The sequence below is a fragment of the Ipomoea triloba genome, chromosome 4 (genome assembly GCF_003576645.1).
Source record: "Ipomoea triloba cultivar NCNSP0323 chromosome 4, ASM357664v1".
NCBI classification, from domain to species: domain Eukaryota; kingdom Viridiplantae; phylum Streptophyta; class Magnoliopsida; order Solanales; family Convolvulaceae; genus Ipomoea; species Ipomoea triloba.
The window spans coordinates 15,853,169-15,872,633 of record NC_044919.1 but is presented as its reverse complement, the minus strand read 5'-3'; the positions used below and the strand labels follow the sequence as shown (position 1 = coordinate 15,872,633).

Here is a 19,465-nt window from a genome sequence, read left to right as displayed (position 1 = left end):
TCGGAGTTCTGATGGGATCCGGTGTATTAGTGCTGGTATGATTGCATCCGTCATGTACTGCGCGCAAAATGTACTTGATCCTCTCTCTCCGCGCAAGTTCTCTCGCTTAGCGGTTTAGCGGTTTAAAAGGATAGTACCCTTAGCGAGCGGTCCAGCGGTTTAAAAGAAAAATTAAAACGAGGGCGGGGGAAGCAACACGAGGACTTCCCAGGGGGTCACCATCCTAGTACTACTCTAGCCCAAGAACGCTTCCCTTCGGAGTTCTGATGGGATCCAGTGTATTAGTGCTGGTATGATCGCATCCGTCATGTCCTGCGCGCAAAATGTACTTGACCCTTTCTCTCCGCGCAACTTCTCTCGCTTAGCGGTTTAAAAGGATAGTACCCTGAGCGAGCGGTCCAGCGGTTTAAAAGAAAAATTAAAACGAGGGCGGGGGAAGCAACACGAGGACTTCCCAGGGGGGGTCGCCCATCCTGGTACTATTCTCGCCCAAGCACGCTTTACTTCAGAGTTCTGATGGGATCCGGTGCATTAGTGCAGGTATGATTGCATCCGTCATGTACTGCGCGCAAAATGTACTTGACCCTCTCTCTCCGCGCAACTTATCTCACTTAGCGGTTTAAAAATTTAGTAGCCTTAGCGAGTGGTCCAGCGGTTTAAAAGAAAAATTAAAAAGAGGGTGGGGGATGCAACACGAGGATTTCTCAGGGGGTCACCCATCCTAGTACTACTCTCGCCCAAGCACGCTTAGCTTCGGAGTTCTGATGGGATCCGGTGCATTATTGTTGGTCTGATCGCATCCGTCATGTACGGCGCGCAAAACGTACTTGACCCTCTCTCTCCGCGCAACATCTCTCGCTTAGCGGTTTAAAAGGATAGTAGCCTTAGCGAGCGGTTTAAAGGAAAAATTAAAAAGAGGGCGGGGGATGCAACACGAGGACTTCTCAGGGGGGCACCCATCCTAGTACTACTCTCGCCCAAGCACGCTTAGCTTCGGAGTTCTGATGGGATCCGGTGCATTATTGTTGGTCTGATCGCATCCGTCATGTACGGCGCGCAAAACGTACTTGACCCTCTCTCTCCGCGCAACATCTCTCGCTTAGCGGTTTAAAAGGATAGTAGCCTTAGCGAGCGGTTTAAAGGAAAAATTAAAAAGAGGGCGGGGGATGCAACACGAGGACTTCTCAGGGGGGCACCCATCCTAGTACTACTCTCGCCCAAGCACGCTTAGCTTCGGAGTTCTGATGGGATCCGGTGCATTATTGTTGGTCTGATCGCATCCGTCATGTACGGCGCGCAAAACGTACTTGACCCTCTCTCTCCGCGCAACATCTCTCGCTTAGCGGTTTAAAAGGATAGTAGCCTTAGCGAGCGGTTTAAAGGAAAAATTAAAAAGAGGGCGGGGGATGCAACACGAGGACTTCTCAGGGGGGCACCCATCCTAGTACTACTCTCGCCCAAGCACGCTTAGCTTCGGAGTTCTGATGGGATCCGGTGCATTATTGTTGGTCTGATCGCATCCGTCATGTACGGCGCGCAAAACGTACTTGACCCTCTCTCTCCGCGCAACATCTCTCGCTTAGCGGTTTAAAAGGATAGTAGCCTTAGCGAGCGGTTTAAAGGAAAAATTAAAAAGAGGGCGGGGGATGCAACACGAGGACTTCTCAGGGGGGCACCCATCCTAGTACTACTCTCGCCCAAGCACGCTTAGCTTCGGAGTTCTGATGGGATCCGGTGCATTATTGTTGGTCTGATCGCATCCGTCATGTACGGCGCGCAAAACGTACTTGACCCTCTCTCTCCGCGCAACATCTCTCGCTTAGCGGTTTAAAAGGATAGTAGCCTTAGCGAGCGGTTTAAAGGAAAAATTAAAAAGAGGGCGGGGGATGCAACACGAGGACTTCTCAGGGGGGCACCCATCCTAGTACTACTCTCGCCCAAGCACGCTTAGCTTCGGAGTTCTGATGGGATCCGGTGCATTATTGTTGGTCTGATCGCATCCGTCATGTACGGCGCGCAAAACGTACTTGACCCTCTCTCTCCGCGCAACATCTCTCGCTTAGCGGTTTAAAAGGATAGTAGCCTTAGCGAGCGGTTTAAAGGAAAAATTAAAAAGAGGGCGGGGGATGCAACACGAGGACTTCTCAGGGGGGCACCCATCCTAGTACTACTCTCGCCCAAGCACGCTTAGCTTCGGAGTTCTGATGGGATCCGGTGCATTATTGTTGGTCTGATCGCATCCGTCATGTACGGCGCGCAAAACGTACTTGACCCTCTCTCTCCGCGCAACATCTCTCGCTTAGCGGTTTAAAAGGATAGTAGCCTTAGCGAGCGGTTTAAAGGAAAAATTAAAAAGAGGGCGGGGGATGCAACACGAGGACTTCTCAGGGGGGCACCCATCCTAGTACTACTCTCGCCCAAGCACGCTTAGCTTCGGAGTTCTGATGGGATCCGGTGCATTATTGTTGGTCTGATCGCATCCGTCATGTACGGCGCGCAAAACGTACTTGACCCTCTCTCTCCGCGCAACATCTCTCGCTTAGCGGTTTAAAAGGATAGTAGCCTTAGCGAGCGGTTTAAAGGAAAAATTAAAAAGAGGGCGGGGGATGCAACACGAGGACTTCTCAGGGGGGCACCCATCCTAGTACTACTCTCGCCCAAGCACGCTTAGCTTCGGAGTTCTGATGGGATCCGGTGCATTATTGTTGGTCTGATCGCATCCGTCATGTACGGCGCGCAAAACGTACTTGACCCTCTCTCTCCGCGCAACATCTCTCGCTTAGCGGTTTAAAAGGATAGTAGCCTTAGCGAGCGGTTTAAAGGAAAAATTAAAAAGAGGGCGGGGGATGCAACACGAGGACTTCTCAGGGGGGCACCCATCCTAGTACTACTCTCGCCCAAGCACGCTTAGCTTCGGAGTTCTGATGGGATCCGGTGCATTATTGTTGGTCTGATCGCATCCGTCATGTACGGCGCGCAAAACGTACTTGACCCTCTCTCTCCGCGCAACATCTCTCGCTTAGCGGTTTAAAAGGATAGTAGCCTTAGCGAGCGGTTTAAAGGAAAAATTAAAAAGAGGGCGGGGGATGCAACACGAGGACTTCTCAGGGGGGCACCCATCCTAGTACTACTCTCGCCCAAGCACGCTTAGCTTCGGAGTTCTGATGGGATCCGGTGCATTATTGTTGGTCTGATCGCATCCGTCATGTACGGCGCGCAAAACGTACTTGACCCTCTCTCTCCGCGCAACATCTCTCGCTTAGCGGTTTAAAAGGATAGTAGCCTTAGCGAGCGGTTTAAAGGAAAAATTAAAAAGAGGGCGGGGGATGCAACACGAGGACTTCTCAGGGGGGCACCCATCCTAGTACTACTCTCGCCCAAGCACGCTTAGCTTCGGAGTTCTGATGGGATCCGGTGCATTATTGTTGGTCTGATCGCATCCGTCATGTACGGCGCGCAAAACGTACTTGACCCTCTCTCTCCGCGCAACATCTCTCGCTTAGCGGTTTAAAAGGATAGTAGCCTTAGCGAGCGGTTTAAAGGAAAAATTAAAAAGAGGGCGGGGGATGCAACACGAGGACTTCTCAGGGGGGCACCCATCCTAGTACTACTCTCGCCCAAGCACGCTTAGCTTCGGAGTTCTGATGGGATCCGGTGCATTATTGTTGGTCTGATCGCATCCGTCATGTACGGCGCGCAAAACGTACTTGACCCTCTCTCTCCGCGCAACTTATCTCGCTTAGCGGTTTAAAAAGTTAGTAGCCTTAGCGAGCGGTTTAAAGGAAAAATTAAAAAGAGGGTGGGGGATGCAACACGAGGATTTCTCAGGGGGTCACCCATCCTAGTACTACTCTCGCCCAAGCACGCTTTACTTCGGAGTTCTGATGGGATCCGTTGCATTTGTGCTGGTATGATCGCATCCGTCATGTACTGCGCGCAAAATGTACTTGACCCTCTCTCTCCGCGCAACTTCTCTCGCTTAGCGGTTTAGCGGTTTAAAAGGATAGTATCCTTAGCGAGCGGTCCAGCGGTTTAAAAGTAAAATTTAAAAAGGGTGGGGGATGCAACACGAGGACTTCCCAAGGGGTCACCCATCCTAGTACTACCCTCGCCCAAGCACCCTTCACTTCGGAGTTCTGATGGGATCCGGTGCATTAGTGCTGGTATGATCGCATCCGTCATGTACTGCGCGCAAAATGTATTTGACCCTCTCTCTCCGCGCAACTTCTCTCGCTTAGCGGTTTAGCGGTCTAAAAGGATAGTACCTTTAGCGAGCGGTCCAGCGGTTTAAAAGAAAAATTAAAAAGAGGGTGGGTGATGCAACACGAGGACTTCCGAGGGGGTCACCATCCTAGTACTACTCTAGCCCAAGAACGCTTCCCTTCGGAGTTCTGATGGGATCCGGTGCATTAGTGCTGGTATGATCGCATCCGTCATGTACTGCGCGCAAAATGTACTTGACCCTCTCTCTCCGCGCAACTTCTCTCGCTTAGCGGTTTAGCGGATTAAAAGGATAGTATCCTTAGCGAGCGGTCCAGCGGTTTAAAAGAAAAATTAAAAAGAGGGTGGGGGATGCAACACGAGGATTTCTCAGGGGGTCACCCATCCTAGTACTACTCTCGCCCAAGCACGCTTAGCTTCGGAGTTCTGATGGGATCCGGTGCATTAGTGCTGGTATGATCGCATCCGTCATGTACTGCGCGCAAAATGTACTTGACCCTCTCTCTCCTCGCAACTTCTCTCGCTTAGCGGTTTAGCGGATTAAAAGGATAGTATCCTTAGCGAGCGGTCCAGCGGTTTAAAAGTAAAATTTAAAAAAGGGTGGGGGATGCAACACGAGGACTTCCCAGGGGGTCACCCATCCTAGTACTACTCTCGCCCAAGCACGCTTAACTTCGGAGTTCTGATGGGATCCGGTGCATTAGTGCTGGTATGATCGCATCCGTCATGTACTGCGCGCAAAATGTATTTGACCCTCTCTCTCCGCGCAACTTCTCTCGCTTAGCGGTTTAGCGGTTTAAAAGGATAGTACCCTTAGCGAGCGGTCCAGCGGTTTAAAAGAAAGATTAAAAAGAGGGTGGGGGATGCAACACGAGGACTTCCCAGGGGGTCACCCATCCTAGTACTACTCTCGCCCAAGCACGCTTAACTTCGGAGTTCTGATGGGATCCGGTGCATTAGTGCTGGTATGATTGCATCCGTCATGTACTGCGCGCAAAATGTACTTGACCCTCTCTCTCCGCGCGACTTATCTCACTTAGCGGTTTAAAAAGATAGTACCCTAAGCGAGCGGTCCTGCGGTTTAAAAGAAAAATTAAAAAGAGGGTGGGGGATGCAACACGAGGACTTCCCAGGGGGTCACCATCCTAGTACTACTCTAGCCCAAGAACGCTTCACTTCGGAGTTCTGATTGGATCCGATGCATTAGTGCTGGTATGATCGTATCCGTCATGTACTGCGCGCAAAATGTACTTGACCCTCTCTCTCCGCGCAACTTCTCTCGCTTAGCGGTTTAGCAGTTTAAAAGGATAGTATCCTTAGCGAGCGGTCCAGCGGTTTAAAAGAAAAATTAAAAAGAGGGTGGGGGATGCAACACGAGGACTTCCCAGGGGGTCACCAATCCTAATACTACTCTCGCCCAAGCAGGCTTAGCTTCGGAGTTCTGATGGGATCCGGTGCATTAGTGCTGGTATGATCGCATCCGTCATGTACTGCGCGCAAAATGTACTTGACCCTCTCTCTCCGCGCAACTTCTCTCGCTTAGCGGTTTAGCAGTTTAAAAGGATAGTATCCTTAGCGAGCGGTCCAGCGGTTTAAAAGAAAAATTAAAAAGAGGGTGGGGGATGCAACACGAGGACTTCCCAGGGGGTCACCAATCCTAATACTACTCTCGCCCAAGCAGGCTTAGCTTCGGAGTTCTGATGGGATCCGGTGCATTAGTGCTGGTATGATCGCATCCGTCATGTACTGCGCGCAAAATGTACTTGACCCTCTCTCTCCGCGCAACTTCTCTCGCTTAGCAGTTTAGCGGTTTAAAAGGATAGTACCCTTAGCGAGCGGTCCAGCGGTTTAAAAGAAAAATTAAAGAGAGGGTGGGGGATGTAACACGAGGACTTCCCAGGGGGTCGCCCATCCTAGTACTATCCTCGCCCAAGCGCGCTTGACTTCGGAGTTCTGATGGGATCCGGTGCATTAGTGCTGGTATGATCGCATCCGTCATGTACTGCGCGCAAAATGTACTTGACCCTCTCTCTCCGCGCAACTTCTCTCGCTTAGCGGTTTAGCCGTTTAAAAGGATGGTATCCTTAGCGAGCGGTCCAGTGGTTTAAAAGAAAAATTAGCTTGACTTCGGAGTTCTGATGGGATCCGGTGCATTTGTGCTGGTATGATCGCATCCGTCATGTACTGCGTGCAAAATGTACTTGACCCTCTCTTTCCGCGCAACTTCTCTCGCTTAGCGGTTTAGCCGTTTAAAAGGATGGTATCCTTAGCGAGCGGTCCAGTGGTTTAAAAGAAAAATTAGCTTGACTTCGGAGTTCTGATGGGATCCGGTGCATTAGTGCTGGTATGATCGCATCCGTCACGTACTGCGCGCAAAATGTACTTGACCCTCTCTCTCCGCGCAACTTCTCTCGCTTAGCGGTTTAGCGGTTTAAAAGGATAGTACCCTTAGCGAGGCGGTCCAGCGGTTTAAAAGAAAAATTAAAAAGAGGGTGGGGGATGCAACACGAGGACTTCCTAGGGGGTCACCATCCTAGTACTACTCTAGCCCAACAACGCTTCACTTCGGAGTTCTGATGGGATCCGGTGCATTAGTGCTGGTATGATCACATCCGTCATGTACTGCGCGCAAAATGTACTTGACCCTCTCTCTCCGCGCAACTTCTCTCGCTTAGCGGTTTAGCGGTTTAAAAGGATAGTACCCTTAGCGAGCGGTCCAGCGGTTTAAAAGTAAAATTTAAAAAGGGTGGGGGATGCAACATGAGGACTTCCCAAGGGGTCTCCCATCCTAGTATTACTCTCGCCCAAGCACGCTTAGCTTCGGAGTTCTGATGGGATCCGGTGCATTAGTGTTGGTATGATCGCATCCGTCATGTACTGCGCGCAAAATGTACTTGACCTTCTCTCTCCGCGCAACTTCTCTCGCTTAGCGGTTTAGCGGATTAAAAGGATAGTATCCTTACCGAGCGGTCCAGCAGTTTACAAGAAAAATTAAAAAGAGGGCGGGGGATGCAACACGAGGACTTGCCAGGGGGTCACCCATCCTAGTACTACTCTCGCCCAAGCACGCTTAACTTCGGAGTTCTGATGGGATCCGGTGCATTAGTGCTGGTATGATCGCATCCGTCATGTACTGCGCGCAAAATGTTCTTGACCCTCTCTCTCCGCGCAACTTCTCTCGCTTAGCGGTTTAGCGGTTTAAAAGGATAGTACCCTTAGCAAGCGGTCAAGCGGATTAAAAGAAAAACTGAAAAAAGGGTGGGGGATGCAACACGAAGAATTCCCAAGGGGTCACCCATCCTAGTACTACTCTCGCCCAAGCACGCTTACCTTCGGAGTTCTGATGGGATCCAGTGCATTAGTGCTGGTACGATCGCATCCGTCATGTACTGCGCGCAAAATGTACTTGACCCTCTCTCTCCGCGCAACTTTTCTCGCTTAGCGGTTTAGCGGTTTAAAAGGATAGTACCCTTAGCGAGCGGTCCAGCGGTTTAAAAGAAAAATTAGCTTGACTTCGGAGTTCTGATGGGATCCGGTGCATTAGTGCTAGTATGATGGCATCCGTCATGTACTGCGCGCAAAATGTTCTTGACCCTCTCTCTCCGCGCAACTTCTCTCGCTTAGCGGTTTAGCGGTTTAAAAGGATAGTACCCTTAGCGAGCGGTCCAGCGGTTTAAAAGAAAAATTAAAAAGAAGGTGGGGGATGCAACACGAGGACTTCCCAGGGGGTCGCCCATCCTGGTACCATTCTCGCCCAAGCACGCTTAACTTCGGAGTTCTGATGGGATCCGGTGCATTTGTGCTGGTATGATCGCATCCGTCATGTACTGCGTGCAAAATGTACTTGACCCTCTCTCTCCGCGCAACTTCTCTCGCTTAGCGGTTTAGCGGTTTAAAAGGATGGTATCCTTAGCGAGCGGTCCAGCGGTTTAAAAGAAAAATTAGCTTGACTTCGGAGTTCTGATGAGATCCGGTGCATTAGTGCTGGTATGATTGCATCCGTCATGTACTGCGCGCAAAATGTACTTGACCCTCTCTCTCCGCGCAACTTCTCTCGCTTAGCGGTTTAGCGGTTTAAAAGGATAGTACCCTTAGCGAGCGGTCCAGCGGTTTAAAAGAAAAATTAAAAAGAGGGTGGGGGATGCAACACGAGGACTTGCCAGGAGGTCAGCCATCCTAGTACTACACTCGCCCAAGCACGCCTAACTTCGGAGTTCTGATGGGATCCGGTGCATTAGTGCTAGTATGATGGCATCCGTCATGTACTGCGCGCAAAATGTTCTTGACCCTCTCTCTCCGCGCAACTTCTCTCGCTTAGCGGTTTAGCGGTTTAAAAGGATAATACCCTTAGCGAGCGGTCCAGCGGTTTAAAAGTAAAATTTAAAAAGGGTGGGGGATGCAACACGAGGACTTCCCAAGGGGTCACCCATCCTAGTACTACTCTCGCCCAAGCACGCTTAGCTTCGGAGTTCTGATGGGATCCGGTGCATTAGTGTTGGTATGATCGCATCCGTCATGTACTGCGCGCAAAATGTACTTGACCTTCTCTCTCTGCGCAACTTCTCTCGCTTAGCGGTTTAGCGGATTAAAAGGATAGTACCCTTAGCGAGCGGTCCAGCGGTTTAAAAGAAAGATTAAAAAGAGGGTGGGGGATGCAACACGAGGACTTCCCAGGGGGTCACCCATCCTAGTACTACTCTCGCCCAAGCACGCTTAACTTCGGAGTTCTGATGGGATCCGGTGCATTAGTGCTGGTATGATCGCATCCGTCACGTACTGCGCGCAAAATGTACTTGACCCTCTCTCTCCGCGCAACTTCTCTCGCTTAGCGGTTTAGCGGTTTAAAAGGATAGTACCCTTAGCGAGCGGTCCAGCGGTTTAAAAGAAAGATTAAAAAGAGGGTGGGGGATGCAACACGAGGACTTCCCAGGGGGTCACCCATCCTAGTACTACTCTTCGCCCAAGCTCGCCTAACTTCGGAGTTCTGATGGGATCCGGTGCATTAGTGCTAGTATGATGGCATCCGTCATGTACTGCGCGCAAAATGTTCTTGCCCTCTCTCTCCGCGCAACTTCTCTCGCTTAGCGGTTTAGCTGTTTAAAAGGATAGTATCCTTAGCGAGCGGTCCAGCGGTTTAAAAGAAAAATTAGCTTGACTTCGGAGTTATGATGGGATCCGGTGCATTAGTACTGGTATGATTGCATCCGTCATGTACTGCGCGCAAAATGTACTTGACCCTCTCTCTCCGCGCAACTTATCTCACTTAGCGGTTTAAAAAGATAGTACCCTTAGCGAGCGGTCCAGCGGTTTAAAAGAAAAATTAAAAAGAGGGTGGGGGATGCAACACGAGGACTTCCCAAGGGGTCACCCATCCTAGTACTACTCTCGCCCAAGCACGCTTAGCTTCGGAGTTCTGATGGGATCCGGTGCATTAGTACTGGTATGATTGCATCCGTCATGTACTGCGCGCAAAATGTACTTGACCCTCTCTCTCCGCGCAACTTATCTCACTTAGCAGTTTAGCGGTTTAAAAAGATAGTACCCTTAGCGAGCGGTCCAGCGGTTTAAAAGAAAAATTAAAAAGAGGGTGGGGGATGCAACACGAGGACTTCCCAGGGGGTCACCCATCCTAGTACTACTCTCGCCCAAGCACGCTTAACTTCGGAGTTCTGATGGGATCCGGTGCATTAGTGCTGGTATGATCGCATCCGTCATGTACTGCGCGCAAAATGTACTTGACCCTCTCTCTCCGCGCAACTTCTCTCGCTTAGCGGTTTAGCGGTTTAAAAGGATAGTACCCTTAGCGAGCGGTCCAGCGGTTTATTTAAAAGAAAGATTAAAAAGAGGGTGGGGGATGCAACACGAGGACTTCCCAGGGGGTCACCATCCTAGTACTACTCTAGCCCAACAACGCTTCACTTCGGTGTTCTGATGGGATCCGGTGCATTAGTGCTGGTATGATGGCATCCGTCATGTACTGCGCGCAAAATGTTCTTGACCCTCTCTCTCCGCGCAACTTCTCTCGCTTAGCGGTTTAGCGGTTTAAAAGGATAGTACCCTTAGCGAGCGGTCCAGCGGTTTAAAAGAAAAATTAGCTTGACTTCGGAGTTCTGATGGGATCCGGTGCATTAGTGCTGGTATGATGGCATCCGTCATGTACTGCGCGCAAAATGTTCTTGACCCTCTCTCTCCGCGCAACTTCTCTCGCTTAGCGGTTTAGCGGTTTAAAAGGATAGTACCCTTAGCGAGCGGTCAAGCGGTTTAAAAGTAAAATTTAAAAAGGGTGGGGGATGCAACACGAGGAATTCCCAAGGGGTCACCCATCCTAGTACTACTCTCGCCCAAGCACGCTTAACTTCGGAGTTCTGATGGGATCCGGTGCATTAGTGCTGGTATGATCGCATCCGTCACGTACTGCGCGCAAAATGTACTTGACCTTCTCTCTCCGCGCAACTTCTCTCGCTTAGCGGTTTAGCGGATTAAAAGGATAGTACCCTTAGCGAGCTGTCCAGCAGTTTAAAAGAAAAATTAGCTTGACTTCGGAGTTCTGATGGGATCCGGTGCATTAGTACTGGTATGATTGCATCCGTCTCTCGCCCAAGCACGCTTAACTTCGGAGTTCTGATGGGATCCGGTGCATTAGTGCTGGTATGATCGCATCCGTCATGTACTGCGCGCAAAATGTACTTGACCCTCTCTCTCCGCGCAACTTCTCTCGCTTAGCGGTTTAGCGGTTTAAAAGGATAGTACCCTTAGCGAGCGGTCCAGCGGTTTAAAAGAAAAATTAAAAAGAGGGTGGGGGATGCAACACGAGGACTTCCCAGGGGGTCGCCCATCCTAGTACCGTTCTCGCCCAAGCGCGCTTAACTTCGGAGTTCTGATGGGATCCGGTGCATTAGTGCTGGTATGATGACCCCCGTCATGTACTGCGCGAAAAATGTACTTGACCCTCTCTCTCCGCGCAACTTCTCTCGCTTAGCGGTTTAGCTGTTTAAAAGGATAGTATCCTTAGCGAGCGGTCCAGCGGTTTAAAAGAAAAATTAGCTTGACTTCGGAGTTCTGATGGGATCCGGTGCATTAGTGCTGGTATGATCGCATCCGTCATGTACTGCGCGCAAAATGTACTTGACCCTCTCTATCCGCGCAACTTCTTTCGCTTAGCGGTTTAGCGGTTTAAAAGGATAGTACCCTTAGCGAGCGGTCCAGCGGTTTAAAAGAAAAATTAAAAAGAGTGTGGGGGATGCAACACGAGGACATCCCAGGGGGTCACCAATCCTAGTACTACTCTCGCCCAAGCACGCTTAACTTCGGAGTTCTGATGGGATCCGGTGCATTAGTGCTGGTATGATCGCATCCGTCATGTACTGCGCGCAAAATGTACTTGACCCTTTCTCTCCGCGAAACTTCCCTCGCTTAGCGGTTTAGCGGTCACGAGGACTTCCCAGGGGGTCACCCATCTTAGTACTACTCTCGCCCAAGCACGGTTTACTTCGGAGTTCTGATGGGATCCGGTGCATTTGTGCTGGTATGATCGCATCCGTCATGTACTGCGCGCAAAATGTACTTGACCCTTTCTCTCCGCGAAACTTCCCTCGCTTAGCGGTTTAGCGGTCACGAGGACTTCCCAGGGGGTCACCCATCTTAGTACTACTCTCGCCCAAGCACGCTTAGCTTCGGAGTTCTGATGGGATCCAGAGCATTAGTGCTGGTATGATCGCATCCGTCATGTACTGCGCGCAAAATGTACTTGACCCTTTCTCTCCGCGAAACTTCCCTCGCTTAGCGGTTTAGCGGTCACGAGGACTTCCCAGGGGGTCACCCATCTTAGTACTACTCTCGCCCAAGCACGCTTAGCTTCGGAGTTCTGATGGGATCCAGAGCATTAGTGCTGGTATGATCGCATCCGTCATGTACTGCGCGCAAAATGTACTTGACCCTTTCTCTCCGCGAAACTTCCCTCGCTTAGCGGTTTAGCGGTCACGAGGACTTCCCAGGGGGTCACCCATCTTAGTACTACTCTCGCCCAAGCACGCTTAGCTTCGGAGTTCTGATGGGATCCAGAGCATTAGTGCTGGTATGATCGCATCCGTCATGTACTGCGCGCAAAATGTACTTGACCCTTTCTCTCCGCGAAACTTCCCTCGCTTAGCGGTTTAGCGGTCACGAGGACTTCCCAGGGGGTCACCCATCTTAGTACTACTCTCGCCCAAGCACGCTTAGCTTCGGAGTTCTGATGGGATCCAGAGCATTAGTGCTGGTATGATCGCATCCGTCATGTACTGCGCGCAAAATGTACTTGACCCTTTCTCTCCGCGAAACTTCCCTCGCTTAGCGGTTTAGCGGTCACGAGGACTTCCCAGGGGGTCACCCATCTTAGTACTACTCTCGCCCAAGCACGCTTAGCTTCGGAGTTCTGATGGGATCCAGAGCATTAGTGCTGGTATGATCGCATCCGTCATGTACTGCGCGCAAAATGTACTTGACCCTTTCTCTCCGCGAAACTTCCCTCGCTTAGCGGTTTAGCGGTCACGAGGACTTCCCAGGGGGTCACCCATCTTAGTACTACTCTCGCCCAAGCACGCTTAGCTTCGGAGTTCTGATGGGATCCAGAGCATTAGTGCTGGTATGATCGCATCCGTCATGTACTGCGCGCAAAATGTACTTGACCCTTTCTCTCCGCGAAACTTCCCTCGCTTAGCGGTTTAGCGGTCACGAGGACTTCCCAGGGGGTCACCCATCTTAGTACTACTCTCGCCCAAGCACGCTTAGCTTCGGAGTTCTGATGGGATCCAGAGCATTAGTGCTGGTATGATCGCATCCGTCATGTACTGCGCGCAAAATGTACTTGACCCTCTCTCTCCGCGCAACTTATCTCACTTAGCGGTTTAAAAAGTTAGTAGCCTTAGCGAGCGGTCCAGCGGTTTAAAAGAAAAATTGAAAAGAGGGAGGGGGATGCAACACGAGGACTTCCCAAGGGGTCTCCCATCCTAGTACTACTCTCGCCCAAGCACGCTTAGCTTCGGAGTTCTGATGGGATCCAGTGCATTAGTGCTGGTATGATCGCATCCGTCATGTACTGCGCGCAAAATGTACTTGACCTTCTCTCTCCGCGCAACTTCTCTCGCTTAGCGGTTTAGCGGATTAAAAGGATAGTATCCTTACAGAGCGGTCCAGCAGTTTAAAAGAAAAATTAAAAAGAGGGCGGGGGATGCAACACGAGGACTTGCCAGGAGGTCACCCATTCTAGTACTACACTCGCCCAAGCACGCCTAACTTCGGAGTTCTGATGGGATCCGGTGCATTAGTGCTAGTATGATGGCATCCATCATGTACTGCGCGCAAAATGTTCTTGACCCTCTCTCTCCGCGCAACCTCTCTCGCTTAGCGGTTTAAAAGGATACTACCCTTAGCGAGCGGTCAAGCGGTTTAAAAGAAAAATTGAAAAAAGGGTGGGGGATTCAACACGAAGACTTCCCAGGGGGTCACCCATCCTAGTACTACTTTCGCCCAAGCACGCTTACCTTCGGAGTTCTGATGGGATCCGGTGCATTAGTGCTAATATGATCGCATCCGTCATGTACTGCGCGCAAAATGTACTTGACCCTCTCTCTCCGCGCAACTTCTCTCGCTTAGCGGTTTAGCGGTCACGAGGACTTCCCAGGGGGTCACCCATCCTAGTACTACTCTCGCCCAAGCACGCTTTACTTCGGAGTTCTGATGGGATCCGGTGCATTTGTGCTGGTATGATCGCATCCGTCATGTACTGCGCGCAAAATGTACTTGACCCTCTCTCTCCGCGCAACTTCTCTCGCTTAGCGGTTTAGCGGTTTAAAAGGATGGTATCCTTAGCGAGCGGTCCAGCGGTTTAAAAGAAAAATTAGCTTGACTTCGGAGTTCTGATGGGATCCGGTGCATTAGTGCTGGTATGATTGCATCCGTCATGTACTGCGCGCAAAATGTACTTTACCCTCTCTATCCGCGCGACTTATCTCACTTAGCGGTTTAAAAAGATAGTACCCTTAGCGAGCGGTCCAGCGGTTTAAAAGAAAAATTAAAAAGAGGGTGGGGGATGCAACACGAGGACTTCCCAGGGGGTCACCAATCCTAGTACTACTCTTGCCCAAGCACGCTTAGCTTCGGAGTTCTGATGGGATCCGGTGCATTAGTGCTGGTATGATCGCATCCGTCATGTACTGCGTGCAAAATGTACTTGACCCTCTCTCTCCGCGCAACATCTCTCGCTTAGCGGTTTAGCGGTTTAAAAGGATACTATCCTTAGCGAGCGGTCCAGCGGTTTAAAAGTAAAATTTAAAAAGGGTGGGGGATGCAACACGAGGACTTCCCAGGGGGTCACCAATCCTAGTACTACTCTTGCCCAAGCACGCTTAGCTTCGGAGTTCTGATGGGATCCGGTGCATTAGTGCTGGTATGATCGCATCCGTCATGTACTGCGTGCAAAATGTACTTGACCCTCTCTCTCCGCGCAACATCTCTCGCTTAGCGGTTTAGCGGTTTAAAAGGATACTATCCTTAGCGAGCGGTCCAGCGGTTTAAAAGTAAAATTTAAAAAGGGTGGGGGATGCAACACGAGGACTTCCCAGGGGGTCACCAATCCTAGTACTACTCTTGCCCAAGCACGCTTAGCTTCGGAGTTCTGATGGGATCCGGTGCATTAGTGCTGGTATGAGCGCATCCGTCATGTACTGCGCGCAAAATGTTCTTGACCCTCTCTCTCCGCGCAACTTCTCTCGCTTAGCGGTTTAGCGGATTAAAAGGATAGTATCCTTACCGAGCGGTCCAGCAGTTTAAAAGAAAAATTAAAAAGAGGGTGGGGGATGCAACACGAGGACTTGCCAGGAGGTCACCCATCCTAGTACTACACTCGCCCAAGCACGCCTAAGTTCGGAGTTCTGATGGGATCCTGTGCATTAGTGCTAGTATGATGGCATCCGTCATGTACTGCGCGCAAAATGTTCTTGACCCTCTCTCTCCGCGCAACTTCTCTCGCTTAGCGGTTTAGCGGTTTAAAAGGATAGTACCCTTAGCGAGCGGTCAAGCGGTTTAAAAGTAAATTTAAAAGGGTGGGGGATGCAACACGAGGACTTCCCAAGAAATTTAAAAGGGTGGGGGATGCAACACGAGGACTTCCCAAGGGGTCACCCATCCTAGTACTACTCTCGCCCAAGCACGCTTTGCTTCGGTGTTCTGATGGGATCCGGTGCATTAGTGCTGGTATGATCGGGTGTTCTGATGGGATCCGGTGCATTAGTGCTGGTATGATCGCATGTTCTGATGGGATCCGGTGCATTAGTGCTGGTATGATCGCATCCGTCATGTACTGCGCGCAAAATGTACTTGACCTTCTCTCTCCGCGCAACTTATCTAACTTAGCGGTTTAAAAAGATAGTACCCTTAGCGAGCGGTCCAGCGGTTTAAAAGAAAAATTAAAAAGAGGGTGGGGGATGCAACACGAGGACTTCCCAGGGGGTCGCCCATCCTAGTACCATTCTCGCCTAAGCGCGCTTCACTTCGGAGTTCTGATGGGATCCGGTGCATTAGTGCTGGTATGATCGCATCTGCATGTATTGCGCGCAAAATGTACTTGACCCTCTCTCTCCGCGCAACTTCTCTCGCTTAGCGGTTTAGCGGTTTAAAAGGATAGTACCCTTAGCGAGCGGTCCAGCGGTTTAAAAGAAAGATTAAAAAGAGGGTGGGGGATGCAACACGAGGACTTCCCAGGGGGTCACCCATCCTAGTACTACTCTCGCCCAAGCACGCTTAACTTCGGAGTTCTGATGGGATCCGGTGCATTAGTGCTGGTACGATTGCATCCGTCATGTACTGCGCGCAAAATGTACTTGACCCTCTCTCTCCGCGCGACTTATCTCACTTAGCGGTTTAAAAAGATATTACCCTTAGCGAGCGGTCCAGCGGTTTAAAAGAAAAATTAAATACCCTTAGCGAGCGGTCCAGCGGTTTAAAAGAAAAATTAAAAAGAGGGTGGGGGATGCAACACGAAGACTTCCCAGGGGGTCAGCATCCTAGTACTACTCTAGCCCAAGAACGCTTCACTTCGGAGTTCTGATGGGATCCGGTGCATTAGTGTTGGCATGATCGCATCCGTCATGTACTGCGAGCAAAATGTATTTGACCCTCTCTCTCCGCGCAACTTCTTTCGCTTAGCTGTTTAGCGGTTTAAAAGGATAGTACCCTTAGCGAGCGGTCCAGCGGTTTAAAAGAAAAATTAAAAAGAGGGTGGGGGATGCAACACGAGGACTTCCCAGGGGGTCACCCATCCTAGTACTACTCTCGCCCAAGCACGCTTAACTTCGGAGTTCTGATGGGATCCGGTGCATTAGTGCTGGTATGATCGCATCCGTCACGCCGTCATGTACTGCGCGCAAAATGTACTTGACCCTCTCTCTCCGCGCGACTCATCTCACTTAGCGGTTTAAAAAGATAGTACCCTTAGCGAGCGGTCCAGCGGTTTAAAAGAAAAATTAAAAAGAGGGTGGGGGATGCAACACGAAGACTTCCCAGGGGGTCACCATCCTAGTACTACTCTCGCCCAAGCACGCTTAGCTTCGGAGTTCTGATGGGATCCGGTGCATTAGTGCTGGTATGATCGCATCCGTCACGTACTGCGCGCAAAATGTACTTGACCCTTTCTCTCCGCGAAACTTCCCTCGCTTAGCGGTTTAGCGGTTTAAAAGAAAAATTAAAAAGAGGGGGGGGATGCAACACGAGGACTTCCCAGGGGGTCGCCCATCCTAGTACTACTCTCGCCCAAGCACGCTTAGCTTCGGAGTTCTGATGGGATCCGGTGCATTAGTGCTGGTATGATCGCATCCGTCATGTACTGCGCGCAAAATGTACTTGACCCTCTCTCTCCGCGCAACTTCTCTCGCTTAGCAGTTTAGCGGTTTAAAAGGATAGTACCCTTAGCGAGCGGTCCAGCGGTTTAAAAGAAAAATTAAAAAGAGGGTGGGGATGCAACACGAGGACTTCCCAGGGGGTCGCCCATCCTAGTACTACTCTAGCCCAAGAACGCTTCACTTCGGAGTTCTGATGGGATCCGGTGCATTAGTGCTGGTATGATCGCATCCGTCATGTACTGCGCGCAAAATGTACTTGACCCTTTCTCTCCGCGAAACTTCCCTCGCTTAGCGGTTTAGCGGTCACGAGGACTTCCCAGGGGGTCGCCCATCCTAGTACTATCCTCGCCCAAGCGCGCTTGACTTCGGAGTTCTGATGGGATCCGGCGCATTAGTGCTGGTATGATCGCATCCGTCACGTACTACGCGCAAAAGGTACTTGACCCTCTCTCTCCGCGCAACTTCTCTCGCTTAGCGGTTTAGCGGTTTAAAAGAAAAATTAGCTTGACTTCGGAGTTCTGATGGGATCCGGTGCATTAATGCAGGTATGATTGCATCCGTCATGTACTGCGCGCAAAATGTACTTGACCCTCTCTCTCCACGCAACTTATCTCACTTAGCGGTTTAAAAAGATAGTACCCTTAGCGAGCGGTCCAGCGGTTTAAAAGAAAAATTAAAAAGAGGGTGGGGGATGCAACACGAGGACTTCCTAGGGGGTCACCATCCTAGTACTACTCTAGCCCAAGAACGCTTCACTTCGGAGTTCTGATGGGATCCGGTGCATTTGTGCTGGTATGATCACATCCGTCATGTACTGCGTGCAAAATGTACTTGACCCTCTCTCTCCACGCAACTTCTCTCGCTTAGCGGTTTAGCGGTTTAAAAGGATAGTACCCTTAGCGAGCGGTCCAGCGGTTTAAAAGTAAAATTTAAAAAGGGTGGGGGATGTAACACGAGGACTTCCCAAGGGGTCTCCCATCCTAGTACTACTCTCGCCCAAGCACGCTTAGCTTCGGAGTTCTGATGGGATCCAGTGCATTTGTGCTGGTATGATCGCATCCGTCATGTACTGCGCGCAAAATGTACTTTACCCTCTCTCTCCGCGCGCCTTATCTCACTTAGCGGTTTAAAAAGATAGTACCCTTAGCGAGCGGTCCAGCGGTTTAAAAGAAAAATTAAAAAGAGGGTGGGGGAAGCAACACGAGGACTTCCCAGGGGGTCACCCATCCTAATACTACTCTCGCCCAAGCACGCTTAGCTTCGGAGTTCTGATGGGATCCGGTGCATTAGTGCTGGTGTGATCGCATCCGTCATGTACTGCGCGCAAAATGTACTTTACCCTCTCTCTCCGCGCGCCTTATCTCACTTAGCGGTTTAAAAAGATAGTACCCTTAGCGAGCGGTCCAGCGGTTTAAAAGAAAAATTAAAAAGAGGGTGGGGGAAGCAACACGAGGACTTCCCAGGGGGTCACCCATCCTAATACTACTCTCGCCCAAGCACGCTTAGCTTCGGAGTTCTGATGGGATCCGGTGCATTAGTGCTGGTGTGATCGCATCCGTCATGTACTGCGCGCAAAATGTACTTTACCCTCTCTCTCCGCGCGCCTTATCTCACTTAGCGGTTTAAAAAGATAGTACCCTTAGCGAGCGGTCCAGCGGTTTAAAAGAAAAATTAAAAAGAGGGTGGGGGAAGCAACACGAGGACTTCCCAGGGGGTCACCCATCCTAATACTACTCTCGCCCAAGCACGCTTAGCTTCGGAGTTCTGATGGGATCCGGTGCATTAGTGCTGGTGTGATCGCATCCGTCATGTACTGCGCGCAAAATGTACTTTACCCTCTCTCTCCGCGCGCCTTATCTCACTTAGCGGTTTAAAAAGATAGTACCCTTAGCGAGCGGTCCAGCGGTTTAAAAGAAAAATTAAAAAGAGGGTGGGGGAAGCAACACGAGGACTTCCCAGGGGGTCACCCATCCTAATACTACTCTCGCCCAAGCACGCTTAGCTTCGGAGTTCTGATGGGATCCGGTGCATTAGTGCTGGTGTGATCGCATCCGTCATGTACTGCGCGCAAAATGTACTTTACCCTCTCTCTCCGCGCGCCTTATCTCACTTAGCGGTTTAAAAAGATAGTACCCTTAGCGAGCGGTCCAGCGGTTTAAAAGAAAAATTAAAAAGAGGGTGGGGGAAGCAACACGAGGACTTCCCAGGGGGTCACCAATCCTAGTACTACTCTAGCCCAAGCACGCTTAGCTTCGGAGTTCTGATGGGATCCGGTGCATTAGTGCTGGTATGATTGCATCCGTCATGTACTGCGCGCAAAATGTACTTGACTCTCTCTCTCCGCGCAACTTCTCTCGCTTAGCGGTTTA

At 50.6% G+C, this 19,465-nt stretch overlaps 69 non-coding genes and 3 pseudogenes across 69 annotated transcripts; all 72 read right to left on the bottom strand.

The window, feature by feature from the left end:
* Positions 1 to 186: 186 nt before the first annotated feature.
* Positions 187 to 304, bottom strand: LOC116017925. The gene has a single exon (XR_004097996.1). It is a non-coding gene; the product is annotated as a 5S ribosomal RNA (ribosomal RNA).
* Positions 305 to 433: 129 nt separating this feature from the next.
* On the bottom strand, positions 434 to 554 carry LOC116018458. Its single transcript, XR_004098473.1, has one exon. It is a non-coding gene; the product is annotated as a 5S ribosomal RNA (ribosomal RNA).
* A 129-nt stretch (positions 555 to 683) lies between these two features.
* LOC116018354 lies at positions 684 to 802 on the bottom strand. Its single transcript, XR_004098375.1, has one exon. It is a non-coding gene; the product is annotated as a 5S ribosomal RNA (ribosomal RNA).
* Positions 803 to 923: 121 nt separating this feature from the next.
* LOC116018404 lies at positions 924 to 1,042 on the bottom strand. Its single transcript, XR_004098423.1, has one exon. It is a non-coding gene; the product is annotated as a 5S ribosomal RNA (ribosomal RNA).
* A 121-nt stretch (positions 1,043 to 1,163) lies between these two features.
* On the bottom strand, positions 1,164 to 1,282 carry LOC116018403. The gene has a single exon (XR_004098422.1). It is a non-coding gene; the product is annotated as a 5S ribosomal RNA (ribosomal RNA).
* A 121-nt stretch (positions 1,283 to 1,403) lies between these two features.
* On the bottom strand, positions 1,404 to 1,522 carry LOC116018402. Its single transcript, XR_004098421.1, has one exon. It is a non-coding gene; the product is annotated as a 5S ribosomal RNA (ribosomal RNA).
* A 121-nt stretch (positions 1,523 to 1,643) lies between these two features.
* Positions 1,644 to 1,762, bottom strand: LOC116018401. The gene has a single exon (XR_004098420.1). It is a non-coding gene; the product is annotated as a 5S ribosomal RNA (ribosomal RNA).
* A 121-nt stretch (positions 1,763 to 1,883) lies between these two features.
* Positions 1,884 to 2,002, bottom strand: LOC116018400. The gene has a single exon (XR_004098419.1). It is a non-coding gene; the product is annotated as a 5S ribosomal RNA (ribosomal RNA).
* Positions 2,003 to 2,123: 121 nt separating this feature from the next.
* On the bottom strand, positions 2,124 to 2,242 carry LOC116018399. The gene has a single exon (XR_004098418.1). It is a non-coding gene; the product is annotated as a 5S ribosomal RNA (ribosomal RNA).
* A 121-nt stretch (positions 2,243 to 2,363) lies between these two features.
* On the bottom strand, positions 2,364 to 2,482 carry LOC116018398. The gene has a single exon (XR_004098417.1). It is a non-coding gene; the product is annotated as a 5S ribosomal RNA (ribosomal RNA).
* Positions 2,483 to 2,603: 121 nt separating this feature from the next.
* LOC116018396 lies at positions 2,604 to 2,722 on the bottom strand. Its single transcript, XR_004098415.1, has one exon. It is a non-coding gene; the product is annotated as a 5S ribosomal RNA (ribosomal RNA).
* Positions 2,723 to 2,843: 121 nt separating this feature from the next.
* On the bottom strand, positions 2,844 to 2,962 carry LOC116018395. Its single transcript, XR_004098414.1, has one exon. It is a non-coding gene; the product is annotated as a 5S ribosomal RNA (ribosomal RNA).
* A 121-nt stretch (positions 2,963 to 3,083) lies between these two features.
* On the bottom strand, positions 3,084 to 3,202 carry LOC116018394. The gene has a single exon (XR_004098413.1). It is a non-coding gene; the product is annotated as a 5S ribosomal RNA (ribosomal RNA).
* A 121-nt stretch (positions 3,203 to 3,323) lies between these two features.
* On the bottom strand, positions 3,324 to 3,442 carry LOC116018393. Its single transcript, XR_004098412.1, has one exon. It is a non-coding gene; the product is annotated as a 5S ribosomal RNA (ribosomal RNA).
* A 121-nt stretch (positions 3,443 to 3,563) lies between these two features.
* Positions 3,564 to 3,682, bottom strand: LOC116018392. The gene has a single exon (XR_004098411.1). It is a non-coding gene; the product is annotated as a 5S ribosomal RNA (ribosomal RNA).
* A 121-nt stretch (positions 3,683 to 3,803) lies between these two features.
* LOC116018289 lies at positions 3,804 to 3,922 on the bottom strand. The gene has a single exon (XR_004098311.1). It is a non-coding gene; the product is annotated as a 5S ribosomal RNA (ribosomal RNA).
* A 136-nt stretch (positions 3,923 to 4,058) lies between these two features.
* On the bottom strand, positions 4,059 to 4,177 carry LOC116018223. Its single transcript, XR_004098249.1, has one exon. It is a non-coding gene; the product is annotated as a 5S ribosomal RNA (ribosomal RNA).
* Positions 4,178 to 4,314: 137 nt separating this feature from the next.
* Positions 4,315 to 4,432, bottom strand: LOC116017944. Its single transcript, XR_004098014.1, has one exon. It is a non-coding gene; the product is annotated as a 5S ribosomal RNA (ribosomal RNA).
* Positions 4,433 to 4,569: 137 nt separating this feature from the next.
* On the bottom strand, positions 4,570 to 4,688 carry LOC116018215. Its single transcript, XR_004098241.1, has one exon. It is a non-coding gene; the product is annotated as a 5S ribosomal RNA (ribosomal RNA).
* Positions 4,689 to 4,825: 137 nt separating this feature from the next.
* Positions 4,826 to 4,944, bottom strand: LOC116018062. The gene has a single exon (XR_004098095.1). It is a non-coding gene; the product is annotated as a 5S ribosomal RNA (ribosomal RNA).
* A 137-nt stretch (positions 4,945 to 5,081) lies between these two features.
* LOC116018207 lies at positions 5,082 to 5,200 on the bottom strand. The gene has a single exon (XR_004098233.1). It is a non-coding gene; the product is annotated as a 5S ribosomal RNA (ribosomal RNA).
* Positions 5,201 to 5,329: 129 nt separating this feature from the next.
* On the bottom strand, positions 5,330 to 5,447 carry LOC116017966 (annotated as a pseudogene).
* Positions 5,448 to 5,584: 137 nt separating this feature from the next.
* Positions 5,585 to 5,703, bottom strand: LOC116018365. Its single transcript, XR_004098385.1, has one exon. It is a non-coding gene; the product is annotated as a 5S ribosomal RNA (ribosomal RNA).
* Positions 5,704 to 5,840: 137 nt separating this feature from the next.
* Positions 5,841 to 5,959, bottom strand: LOC116018363. The gene has a single exon (XR_004098384.1). It is a non-coding gene; the product is annotated as a 5S ribosomal RNA (ribosomal RNA).
* A 137-nt stretch (positions 5,960 to 6,096) lies between these two features.
* LOC116018319 lies at positions 6,097 to 6,215 on the bottom strand. The gene has a single exon (XR_004098343.1). It is a non-coding gene; the product is annotated as a 5S ribosomal RNA (ribosomal RNA).
* A 502-nt stretch (positions 6,216 to 6,717) lies between these two features.
* On the bottom strand, positions 6,718 to 6,835 carry LOC116017945. The gene has a single exon (XR_004098015.1). It is a non-coding gene; the product is annotated as a 5S ribosomal RNA (ribosomal RNA).
* Positions 6,836 to 6,971: 136 nt separating this feature from the next.
* On the bottom strand, positions 6,972 to 7,090 carry LOC116018387. Its single transcript, XR_004098407.1, has one exon. It is a non-coding gene; the product is annotated as a 5S ribosomal RNA (ribosomal RNA).
* A 137-nt stretch (positions 7,091 to 7,227) lies between these two features.
* On the bottom strand, positions 7,228 to 7,346 carry LOC116018249. Its single transcript, XR_004098274.1, has one exon. It is a non-coding gene; the product is annotated as a 5S ribosomal RNA (ribosomal RNA).
* A 137-nt stretch (positions 7,347 to 7,483) lies between these two features.
* On the bottom strand, positions 7,484 to 7,602 carry LOC116018325. Its single transcript, XR_004098348.1, has one exon. It is a non-coding gene; the product is annotated as a 5S ribosomal RNA (ribosomal RNA).
* Positions 7,603 to 7,921: 319 nt separating this feature from the next.
* On the bottom strand, positions 7,922 to 8,040 carry LOC116018264. The gene has a single exon (XR_004098288.1). It is a non-coding gene; the product is annotated as a 5S ribosomal RNA (ribosomal RNA).
* A 319-nt stretch (positions 8,041 to 8,359) lies between these two features.
* On the bottom strand, positions 8,360 to 8,478 carry LOC116018514. The gene has a single exon (XR_004098529.1). It is a non-coding gene; the product is annotated as a 5S ribosomal RNA (ribosomal RNA).
* Positions 8,479 to 8,614: 136 nt separating this feature from the next.
* Positions 8,615 to 8,733, bottom strand: LOC116018251. The gene has a single exon (XR_004098276.1). It is a non-coding gene; the product is annotated as a 5S ribosomal RNA (ribosomal RNA).
* A 137-nt stretch (positions 8,734 to 8,870) lies between these two features.
* On the bottom strand, positions 8,871 to 8,989 carry LOC116018061. The gene has a single exon (XR_004098094.1). It is a non-coding gene; the product is annotated as a 5S ribosomal RNA (ribosomal RNA).
* Positions 8,990 to 9,126: 137 nt separating this feature from the next.
* Positions 9,127 to 9,246, bottom strand: LOC116018504. Its single transcript, XR_004098518.1, has one exon. It is a non-coding gene; the product is annotated as a 5S ribosomal RNA (ribosomal RNA).
* A 310-nt stretch (positions 9,247 to 9,556) lies between these two features.
* LOC116018233 lies at positions 9,557 to 9,675 on the bottom strand. The gene has a single exon (XR_004098259.1). It is a non-coding gene; the product is annotated as a 5S ribosomal RNA (ribosomal RNA).
* A 137-nt stretch (positions 9,676 to 9,812) lies between these two features.
* LOC116018060 lies at positions 9,813 to 9,931 on the bottom strand. The gene has a single exon (XR_004098093.1). It is a non-coding gene; the product is annotated as a 5S ribosomal RNA (ribosomal RNA).
* Positions 9,932 to 10,072: 141 nt separating this feature from the next.
* LOC116017980 lies at positions 10,073 to 10,190 on the bottom strand (annotated as a pseudogene).
* A 318-nt stretch (positions 10,191 to 10,508) lies between these two features.
* LOC116018211 lies at positions 10,509 to 10,627 on the bottom strand. Its single transcript, XR_004098237.1, has one exon. It is a non-coding gene; the product is annotated as a 5S ribosomal RNA (ribosomal RNA).
* Positions 10,628 to 11,020: 393 nt separating this feature from the next.
* On the bottom strand, positions 11,021 to 11,139 carry LOC116018502. Its single transcript, XR_004098516.1, has one exon. It is a non-coding gene; the product is annotated as a 5S ribosomal RNA (ribosomal RNA).
* Positions 11,140 to 11,458: 319 nt separating this feature from the next.
* LOC116018318 lies at positions 11,459 to 11,577 on the bottom strand. Its single transcript, XR_004098342.1, has one exon. It is a non-coding gene; the product is annotated as a 5S ribosomal RNA (ribosomal RNA).
* A 63-nt stretch (positions 11,578 to 11,640) lies between these two features.
* On the bottom strand, positions 11,641 to 11,760 carry LOC116018518. Its single transcript, XR_004098532.1, has one exon. It is a non-coding gene; the product is annotated as a 5S ribosomal RNA (ribosomal RNA).
* Positions 11,761 to 11,823: 63 nt separating this feature from the next.
* Positions 11,824 to 11,943, bottom strand: LOC116018488. Its single transcript, XR_004098502.1, has one exon. It is a non-coding gene; the product is annotated as a 5S ribosomal RNA (ribosomal RNA).
* A 63-nt stretch (positions 11,944 to 12,006) lies between these two features.
* On the bottom strand, positions 12,007 to 12,126 carry LOC116018487. The gene has a single exon (XR_004098501.1). It is a non-coding gene; the product is annotated as a 5S ribosomal RNA (ribosomal RNA).
* A 63-nt stretch (positions 12,127 to 12,189) lies between these two features.
* Positions 12,190 to 12,309, bottom strand: LOC116018486. Its single transcript, XR_004098500.1, has one exon. It is a non-coding gene; the product is annotated as a 5S ribosomal RNA (ribosomal RNA).
* Positions 12,310 to 12,372: 63 nt separating this feature from the next.
* Positions 12,373 to 12,492, bottom strand: LOC116018485. The gene has a single exon (XR_004098499.1). It is a non-coding gene; the product is annotated as a 5S ribosomal RNA (ribosomal RNA).
* Positions 12,493 to 12,555: 63 nt separating this feature from the next.
* Positions 12,556 to 12,675, bottom strand: LOC116018484. Its single transcript, XR_004098498.1, has one exon. It is a non-coding gene; the product is annotated as a 5S ribosomal RNA (ribosomal RNA).
* A 63-nt stretch (positions 12,676 to 12,738) lies between these two features.
* LOC116018483 lies at positions 12,739 to 12,858 on the bottom strand. Its single transcript, XR_004098497.1, has one exon. It is a non-coding gene; the product is annotated as a 5S ribosomal RNA (ribosomal RNA).
* A 63-nt stretch (positions 12,859 to 12,921) lies between these two features.
* On the bottom strand, positions 12,922 to 13,041 carry LOC116018482. Its single transcript, XR_004098496.1, has one exon. It is a non-coding gene; the product is annotated as a 5S ribosomal RNA (ribosomal RNA).
* A 129-nt stretch (positions 13,042 to 13,170) lies between these two features.
* LOC116018236 lies at positions 13,171 to 13,289 on the bottom strand. Its single transcript, XR_004098262.1, has one exon. It is a non-coding gene; the product is annotated as a 5S ribosomal RNA (ribosomal RNA).
* Positions 13,290 to 13,426: 137 nt separating this feature from the next.
* LOC116018481 lies at positions 13,427 to 13,545 on the bottom strand. The gene has a single exon (XR_004098495.1). It is a non-coding gene; the product is annotated as a 5S ribosomal RNA (ribosomal RNA).
* Positions 13,546 to 13,674: 129 nt separating this feature from the next.
* Positions 13,675 to 13,793, bottom strand: LOC116018374. Its single transcript, XR_004098395.1, has one exon. It is a non-coding gene; the product is annotated as a 5S ribosomal RNA (ribosomal RNA).
* A 63-nt stretch (positions 13,794 to 13,856) lies between these two features.
* LOC116018445 lies at positions 13,857 to 13,976 on the bottom strand. The gene has a single exon (XR_004098461.1). It is a non-coding gene; the product is annotated as a 5S ribosomal RNA (ribosomal RNA).
* Positions 13,977 to 14,287: 311 nt separating this feature from the next.
* Positions 14,288 to 14,406, bottom strand: LOC116018303. Its single transcript, XR_004098328.1, has one exon. It is a non-coding gene; the product is annotated as a 5S ribosomal RNA (ribosomal RNA).
* Positions 14,407 to 14,542: 136 nt separating this feature from the next.
* LOC116018301 lies at positions 14,543 to 14,661 on the bottom strand. Its single transcript, XR_004098326.1, has one exon. It is a non-coding gene; the product is annotated as a 5S ribosomal RNA (ribosomal RNA).
* Positions 14,662 to 14,797: 136 nt separating this feature from the next.
* On the bottom strand, positions 14,798 to 14,916 carry LOC116018335. Its single transcript, XR_004098357.1, has one exon. It is a non-coding gene; the product is annotated as a 5S ribosomal RNA (ribosomal RNA).
* Positions 14,917 to 15,053: 137 nt separating this feature from the next.
* On the bottom strand, positions 15,054 to 15,172 carry LOC116017954. The gene has a single exon (XR_004098024.1). It is a non-coding gene; the product is annotated as a 5S ribosomal RNA (ribosomal RNA).
* Positions 15,173 to 15,348: 176 nt separating this feature from the next.
* On the bottom strand, positions 15,349 to 15,467 carry LOC116018540. The gene has a single exon (XR_004098553.1). It is a non-coding gene; the product is annotated as a 5S ribosomal RNA (ribosomal RNA).
* A 213-nt stretch (positions 15,468 to 15,680) lies between these two features.
* LOC116018430 lies at positions 15,681 to 15,799 on the bottom strand. Its single transcript, XR_004098447.1, has one exon. It is a non-coding gene; the product is annotated as a 5S ribosomal RNA (ribosomal RNA).
* Positions 15,800 to 15,935: 136 nt separating this feature from the next.
* LOC116018228 lies at positions 15,936 to 16,054 on the bottom strand. Its single transcript, XR_004098253.1, has one exon. It is a non-coding gene; the product is annotated as a 5S ribosomal RNA (ribosomal RNA).
* A 171-nt stretch (positions 16,055 to 16,225) lies between these two features.
* Positions 16,226 to 16,343, bottom strand: LOC116017977 (annotated as a pseudogene).
* A 137-nt stretch (positions 16,344 to 16,480) lies between these two features.
* LOC116018059 lies at positions 16,481 to 16,599 on the bottom strand. Its single transcript, XR_004098092.1, has one exon. It is a non-coding gene; the product is annotated as a 5S ribosomal RNA (ribosomal RNA).
* A 137-nt stretch (positions 16,600 to 16,736) lies between these two features.
* Positions 16,737 to 16,854, bottom strand: LOC116018305. The gene has a single exon (XR_004098330.1). It is a non-coding gene; the product is annotated as a 5S ribosomal RNA (ribosomal RNA).
* A 99-nt stretch (positions 16,855 to 16,953) lies between these two features.
* Positions 16,954 to 17,072, bottom strand: LOC116018214. The gene has a single exon (XR_004098240.1). It is a non-coding gene; the product is annotated as a 5S ribosomal RNA (ribosomal RNA).
* Positions 17,073 to 17,208: 136 nt separating this feature from the next.
* LOC116018324 lies at positions 17,209 to 17,327 on the bottom strand. The gene has a single exon (XR_004098347.1). It is a non-coding gene; the product is annotated as a 5S ribosomal RNA (ribosomal RNA).
* A 63-nt stretch (positions 17,328 to 17,390) lies between these two features.
* LOC116018532 lies at positions 17,391 to 17,510 on the bottom strand. The gene has a single exon (XR_004098546.1). It is a non-coding gene; the product is annotated as a 5S ribosomal RNA (ribosomal RNA).
* Positions 17,511 to 17,784: 274 nt separating this feature from the next.
* On the bottom strand, positions 17,785 to 17,902 carry LOC116018505. The gene has a single exon (XR_004098519.1). It is a non-coding gene; the product is annotated as a 5S ribosomal RNA (ribosomal RNA).
* Positions 17,903 to 18,038: 136 nt separating this feature from the next.
* Positions 18,039 to 18,157, bottom strand: LOC116018293. Its single transcript, XR_004098316.1, has one exon. It is a non-coding gene; the product is annotated as a 5S ribosomal RNA (ribosomal RNA).
* A 129-nt stretch (positions 18,158 to 18,286) lies between these two features.
* LOC116018286 lies at positions 18,287 to 18,405 on the bottom strand. Its single transcript, XR_004098308.1, has one exon. It is a non-coding gene; the product is annotated as a 5S ribosomal RNA (ribosomal RNA).
* Positions 18,406 to 18,534: 129 nt separating this feature from the next.
* Positions 18,535 to 18,653, bottom strand: LOC116018284. Its single transcript, XR_004098307.1, has one exon. It is a non-coding gene; the product is annotated as a 5S ribosomal RNA (ribosomal RNA).
* A 129-nt stretch (positions 18,654 to 18,782) lies between these two features.
* On the bottom strand, positions 18,783 to 18,901 carry LOC116018283. Its single transcript, XR_004098306.1, has one exon. It is a non-coding gene; the product is annotated as a 5S ribosomal RNA (ribosomal RNA).
* A 129-nt stretch (positions 18,902 to 19,030) lies between these two features.
* Positions 19,031 to 19,149, bottom strand: LOC116018282. The gene has a single exon (XR_004098305.1). It is a non-coding gene; the product is annotated as a 5S ribosomal RNA (ribosomal RNA).
* A 129-nt stretch (positions 19,150 to 19,278) lies between these two features.
* Positions 19,279 to 19,397, bottom strand: LOC116018356. The gene has a single exon (XR_004098377.1). It is a non-coding gene; the product is annotated as a 5S ribosomal RNA (ribosomal RNA).
* Positions 19,398 to 19,465: the final 68 nt, after the last annotated feature.